Source organism: Limulus polyphemus, unplaced genomic scaffold (assembly GCF_000517525.1).
Source record: "Limulus polyphemus unplaced genomic scaffold, Limulus_polyphemus-2.1.2 Scaffold562, whole genome shotgun sequence".
NCBI lineage: Eukaryota > Metazoa > Arthropoda > Merostomata > Xiphosura > Limulidae > Limulus > Limulus polyphemus.
Genome location: NW_013666172.1, coordinates 36,589 through 43,662, shown reverse-complemented (window position 1 = coordinate 43,662; position 7,074 = coordinate 36,589). Strand labels below are relative to the sequence as shown.

Here is a 7,074-nt window from a genome sequence, read left to right as displayed (position 1 = left end):
CAACGTTTCGACAAGGTTTTGTCGAAACGTTGTACATTTTACTGTTATATTAAAGTTTTTCCTTCATTACCCCATTCAAGCCGTCTCCAGCCATTCATAGATACAATGCTGGCAACTGACATATCGAGAAGCGAGTAACTGAAACAAAGAAATGTTTAATGGGTCAGAAGGTTCACACAGTTATTTAAGTAGAACATTTTGAAGAAAAATATTATTAGGTACATGTAATGGAGTTATTTAGAATGTATTTTATAACTCCTATTTGGAATACGAAAAGCTTGTGTTGCTGTATGCACATTCTGCTCTGAAGAGGAAATACTTAAAATATTATCAAAATATTTCTTGTGTCCGGTACTTTTATTTGCATTAATGAGTTTGTTTTAAATAATCTATAAAAGTTTATATGAGTTTTGGAAATGTTACATTTTAAGAGTTCTAATTTTGATCCATAAACAATTATTTATGTGTGAAATATTAATTATTTTAATACAACATACAGGATAAGAAGTTGCCCATAAATTTTAAAACTTTGTTGGCGATCTTTGTATCTTTGTAATGATGTTTATGCTCAAGTACAAAATGAAAAAAAGTTACAAAGGTGTTTATATTTATTGCTTTCGACTATTAAAAAAGTCATATGTCCAGAACAAAACTTTGGGCCCGGCATGGCCAGCGTTCGCATCCCGGTCCCACCAAATATGCTCGCCCTTTTAGCCGTAGGGGGTTATAAAGTGACAGCCAATCCTACTATTCGTTAACCCAAGAGTTGGTGGTGATGACTAGCTCCTAAGTTAGGGACGGCTAGCGCAGTATAACCCTCGTGTAGCTTTGCGCGAAATTCAAACCAAAGACAATGATTAATATGCTGTCTAAGTGGAAAATTTTGCCTTTCCCAGGAACAAATTGGCAATAGCTTATAAAAGTTTAATAAACAACAACTCTAAATACCTAGAGTTAAGCCATGGCTCCTCCTGAGATCAGTTGGTAATGTTTTATAAAAGGTTTAATAAACAATAATTCTAAATACCTGGAGTGAAGCAATGGCTCCTCCTGAGATCAGTTTGTAATGTTTTATAAAAGGTTTAATAAACAATAATTCTAAATACCTGGAGTGAAGCTATGGCTCCTCCTGAGATCAGTTTGTAATGTTTTATAATAGATTTAATAAACAATAATTCTAAATACCTGGAGTGAAGCTATGGCTCCTCCTGAGATCAGTTTGTAATATTTTATAAAATGTTTAATAAGCAATAATTATAAATACCTGGAGTGAAGCTATGGCTCCCCCTGAGATCAGTTGGTAATGTTTTATAAAAGGTTTAATAAACAATAATTCTAAATACTTGGAGTGAAGCTATGTCTCCCCCTGAGATCAGTTGGTAATGTTTTATAAAAGGTTTAATAAACAATAATTCTAAATACCTGGAGTTAAGCCATGGCTCCTCCTGAGATTAGTTGGTAATGTTTTTATAATAGGTTTAATAAACAATAATTCTAAATACCGGGAGTGAAGCTATGGCTCCTCCTGAGATCAGTTGGTAATGTTTTTATAATAGGTTTAATAAACGATAATTCTAAATACCTGAAGTGAAGCTATGGCTCCTCCTGAGAGCTGTTGGTAATGTTTTTATAATATGTTTAATAAACAACATTTCTAAACGTCAGATATCATTTTTTTACGTAGTAGTATTTTTTGTGCCATTCGTTTTAGGATTGGCAGAAAGCTTGTAACTTTTTTGAAGAATGACTATAAATATATTGTTTATTACAATTGTAACAATTCGCTTGTTGTAAGCTAAACAGTTACACCTTAAAACTTTCTGCGGTTTCAGAAACCAAAGAAGTTTACTTGTTAAATAATCTCAATTAGGCCTAATTTCGTTTTAGTTTCTCTACAGAACTTGGTTTCCGCTATATGCTGACCTAGGTAACTAAACTTTTACAGTATTTACAAGCGAGTACAGAAACTCATTAATTTCTTGCCCCCCAGTGGCACAGCGGTATGTCTGCGGAATTACAACGCTAGAAATCGGGTTTCGATACCCGTGGTGGGCAGAGCACAGATAGCCCATTGTGTAGCTTTGTGCATAATTATAAACAAACAAACATCAATTTCTTACTATTTCTTTTGGAATTATTCACAAGGATATTCTTGATACACTGAAACTCTCTTAACTTTTGTCGATCTTATTTATCCACACTTTTGATCCCCATAACAAATGTCTTTCCAAAAATCCCACATCATTCTCCAATAGGCTAGCGATATCTTTGCGTCAGATAAAAATTGTGACTAAAATTAGTGTTTTTGTTATCAAAACCACAACAATGGTTTTTTTTTAATTGAATTTCGTGCAAAGCTACACGAGGGCTATCTGCGCTAGCCGTCCCTAATTTAGCAGTGTAAGACTAGAGGGAAGGCAGCTAGTCATCACCACCCACCGCCAACTCTTGGGCTACTTTTTTACTAACGAATAGTGGGATTGACCGTCACATTATAACGCCCCCACGGCTGAAAGGACGAGCATGTTTGGTGGGACGAGGATTCGAACCCGCGACCTTCTGATTGCGAGTCGAGCACCCTAACCACCTGGCCATGCCGGGCATTAGGGTATTAAAATAAATTTCGTTTTTTCGCACCGGAAGTTAAGAACAAAATAATTTTATGATAATCGACATTTTAATCAACGAATGTCAATAAGAGATTAAGGTAAGAACTGTTTACTATTAGATCCAGTCGATTTAATCAACGAATGTCAATAAGAGATTAAGGTAAGAACTGTTTACTATTAGATCCAGTCGATTTAATCAACGAATGTCAATAAGAGATTAAGGTAAGAACTGTTTACTATTAGATCCAGTCGCTTTAATCAACGAATGTCAATAAGAGATTAAGGTAAGAACTGTTTACTATTAGATCCAGTCGTTTTAATCAACGAATGTCAATAAGAGATTAAGGTAAGAACTGTTTACTATTAGATCCAGTCGTTTCTTTTTTCGCAGGTGTAATTGATCGTTTTAATCTTATAATTTGTTATCTATATTTTTCTCAACAGTTTGGTTTAATCCAAAATAATCGCTATATGCATATAGACATCTGTGAGATTTATACGGTATAAAGGAACAGGTAAATCAAGCATAGATGACATATGCTCTGAGTATAGTCACTGAACCGAATTCTAGTCGCTTATTCGCTTGGTTGTAATAACAAATTAGACAATCACGTCAAAACGAACTATTGTTAATGCTTGGTTGATGTATAAATTAAAGTATTAAATATTTTTGTATCTATTAGGAAAGATTAATGCTTGAAATAACACGTGTAGACCACGGACAATATTTTTCGTTTTATTCTTGTCTGCAAAAAATAATAATACTAATAACTTTCTAAGAATAAAAAAATGTGATTACTCTTAGGAAAACAAACAAACAAAGAATGGATTCTCTCTAGTGGGGTGACATTTTATCCAAACAAACAAAGAATGGATTCTCTCTAGTGGGGTGACATTTTATCCAAACAAACAAAGAATGGATTCTCTCTAGTGGGGTGACATTTTATCCAAACAAACAAAGAATGGATTCTCTCTAGTGGGGTGACATTTTATCCAAACAAACAAAGAATGGATTCTCTCTAGTGGGGTGACATTTTATCTAAACAAACAAAGAATGGATTCTCTCTAGTGGGGTGACATTTTATCTCTCTTTCACTCTGCCGTTATGTTTTGTCGTTTCTTATTCTTTATTTTCAAAAATGTTAGCATATTTGGAATACACAATGTTTTTATTATGTGTCGTTTTACTTTTTGTAGTTTCTGTGTTTGTTTGATTATATGTTCCGCTCTTCGTTCTTATAAAAATGTAATGTTTGATTACTGAGTGATAAAAACACCATAATAGTTCTAAAGTTAAAATAACTCATATTTCAAATTTAATTGTGTTTAATATATCTTCTGTGTGTAAATTGTTTCCTAAACATGCGATTGTTTTCGTCATATATTACTTTAGTATATTCCTTGAATGAAACGAAAGTCTGGCATTACCGAAAGTTGAATGTTTCATGATATTTAGTCAGTAGCTATTATAAGCTTGTTGTACATCAAAGGAAATACTAAACATGTTACTGATTCAAAGAAAAATCACATTCTCCAAATTATCAGGATTTCTTAAAATAAACAATGCTTTATCTTTCAAAAACTTTCTAGAGTCCCAGCTTTCATATTGTTAAAAGAAAAATTCTTTCGACTTTTATAGAAAATGAAGAATTGATTAACGTACGATGCCTCTTTTTCTGGTGGACAAATCTCGAAAAAAAGGAGAAGAAACGTAGATTTCCTACAGACAACATAGATTGCTACCGATATTCAGAGAAATGTCGATGTGTGGCCTGTACGTTTGCCATCCATTTATTTACCTAATGTTGAAAATAGTTTGTTTGTTTTTTCCGTACCAGAAGTTTCAGTTCGACACTGGTTCGAACTTTCTTGTACCTCAAGAGCATGTAAACACCCAGCGAACAGAGTAAGGGCATTGTTGAAATCAGCCTAGCAGTTTGATCACCAGCAGGTGGTCGCGTTCACATCCATATACCAGGAGACACCACGTCTTATACAAACAGATTAACATTGGAATTCAGTGAATATATATTTCTTGAATTCAAGCAAGAGGTAAACGAAAAGTCGGTGATTAATTTATAATATATGGATTTGCTTTAAAGAGAAGTTTTATCTTAGAAGTTGCGCCCTCGCGTAAGGCCATTGTATATTCCAGTTCAAATTTAGATCAATACGAATAATCAATACTTTGACGATATTTATAGAAGATAGAGAAGCTATTGAAAGAAAATAAACAATTTAATTTATATACTTTCTCACAATCTTTAAAACCTCAAATACTTTTCAGATTGCGTAAGATGGTTCCAAGCATGAATATAGTCTGCATCCTGTCGGCTTCGTGGAATCGAATCCCTGAGTTTAGCGTTGTATTGTTTCGTTTGTTTCTTGAATTTCACAAAAACTACTCGAGAGGTGTCTATGCTGGCCGTCTTTAAATTTGAAGTGAAAGACTAAGCGGAAGGCAGCTAGTATTGTTTCTGTGTTTTAAATTTCGCGCAAAGCTACACGAGGGCTATCTTCGCTAGCCGTCCCTAATTTAGCAGTGTAAGACTAGGGGAAGGCAGCTAGTCATCACCACCCACCGCCAACTCTTGGGCTACTCTCTTACCAACGAATAGTGGGATTGACCGTCACATTATAACGCCCCCACGGCTGAAAGGGCGAGTATGTTTGGTGTGACGGAGATTCGAAACCGCGACCCTCAGATTGCGAGCCGAGCGCCCTAACCACCTGGCCATGCCGAGCCTAGGCAGCTAGTAAAACACCACAAACTGCCATAACGAATAGTAGGATTGACCGTTAAATTATAGCGCTTTCATGGTTGAAAGGACGATCATGCTCAGTGACTGTAGTCAAACCTGCGATCTGCAGATTGCTACTCGAGTGCCCTAACCACCAAACCATGCCAGGCCACTTAGCATTATAAGTACTTAAACTTACTGTTGACCAACGTGGAGGAGGAGGGAGGAGCATCTATTTAACGAGTTACTTACTTGTTAATGATTTACTTGATGAAATTGTCTTTGTTGAGTAAATTCATTAAACATTTTATTGATGAAATGTTTTGAAAATAACGGTACATTTTATTAAGTTGATGTTAAGTACAAAGCTACACAAAGGGCTATCTGTGCTCTGTCCACCACGGGTATCGAAACCCGGTTTCTAAAAGTATAAGTCCGTAGACATACCGCTGTGTCGCTGGAGGACTTATTGGTAAGATTTGAGTTTTGAGATACGATTTGATGATTTTCTTAGGTTTAGCCTCCTGTTGTATATACATTCTTTGTGATATTTTTACTGTCTTTCAAATGAAAAACGCTTCAAAACAAACAACTTGTGAAATGTAGATCTTTTGAGTTGAGAATAGAGAAAATAGTTAAGAAGACATGTGTACACCCTAGTTTATCATTCATTAACTCGATCAAACGATTAAGGAATAACTCGTTTACTTGCCGTTTCTATTTGATTTAACCTTCCGTCTGCACTGTGTCCAGTGCGGGGAATCGTAGCCTTGATTTTAATGTCCATAAACAGAACTAAATACATTGGCTATCCGTGCTGTCCCCACTGAAGGTATCAAAAGCTGATTTTTAGCGTTATAATCCCTTAGGCTTATCGGTGACACATCAGTAGGGAAGTGTGCTATTACTTTTTGCAGCCACAAGAAAAAACTAATTCCTTAACTATGCTATTTAAAACTTCAACTTCTGTTGTGTCTCAGCAGCTGAAGGTTATTCATTCTATATTAAAATTCATTAACTGAGAAAGGCGTCGAACAATTATTCCAAATTAAAATTACGATGAACTTAAATCTCATTTCCACAACTAATACCTATATTATAGAAAAAAAGGATTTTATAGAATATCTAGTTTTGAGTTTTAGGCTTTCGTTAATAAGTTTCGTCTAAAACTGAGACTGTCACGCTATCAGGGTGTGTATTTGATACACATTTTCCCGGTACCACACCCGAAATAATTTAGCTTTCTTGTATAAACAAAACCTATGTTTAACATCTCTACAACCTGTGGGACACAAAATAGTGGCTGCAAATAGAATATATTTCAGGCGCCCCTAAAATATTCAAATTTCGAATTAATAAGGATAATAGGCACAACTGCATATTTATATAAATGGAAATATTAGGTAAATATAGTATAATTAAATAAAGCAAGTTAATGTTTTAGTTTTGATTATTAAAAACATAGTTATTACCCGTAAAAAGGGGTCAAAACGTGAAGAAGCGCTGTTGTTATTTTCTTAGTGAAAAGGTACAGAATGGGCTATGTGATCTCTTTCCACCGCTAGGAATCGAAGATACAGAATGGGCTATGTGTATTCTTTCCACTGCTAGGATCGAAGGTACAGAATGGGCTATGTGTGCTCTTTCTACCGCTAGGAATCGAAGGTACAGAATGGGCTATGTGTACTCTTTCTACCTCTAGGGATCGAAGGTACAGAATGGGC

General features: G+C 35.1%; 1 protein-coding gene across 1 annotated transcript in view; it reads right to left on the bottom strand.

Annotated features, from left to right (window-relative positions):
• Nucleotides 1-7,074, bottom strand: part of LOC106459119 — a 141,068-nt gene that overhangs the window by 104,347 nt on the left and 29,647 nt on the right. The gene's annotated exons all lie outside the window — the stretch shown is intronic.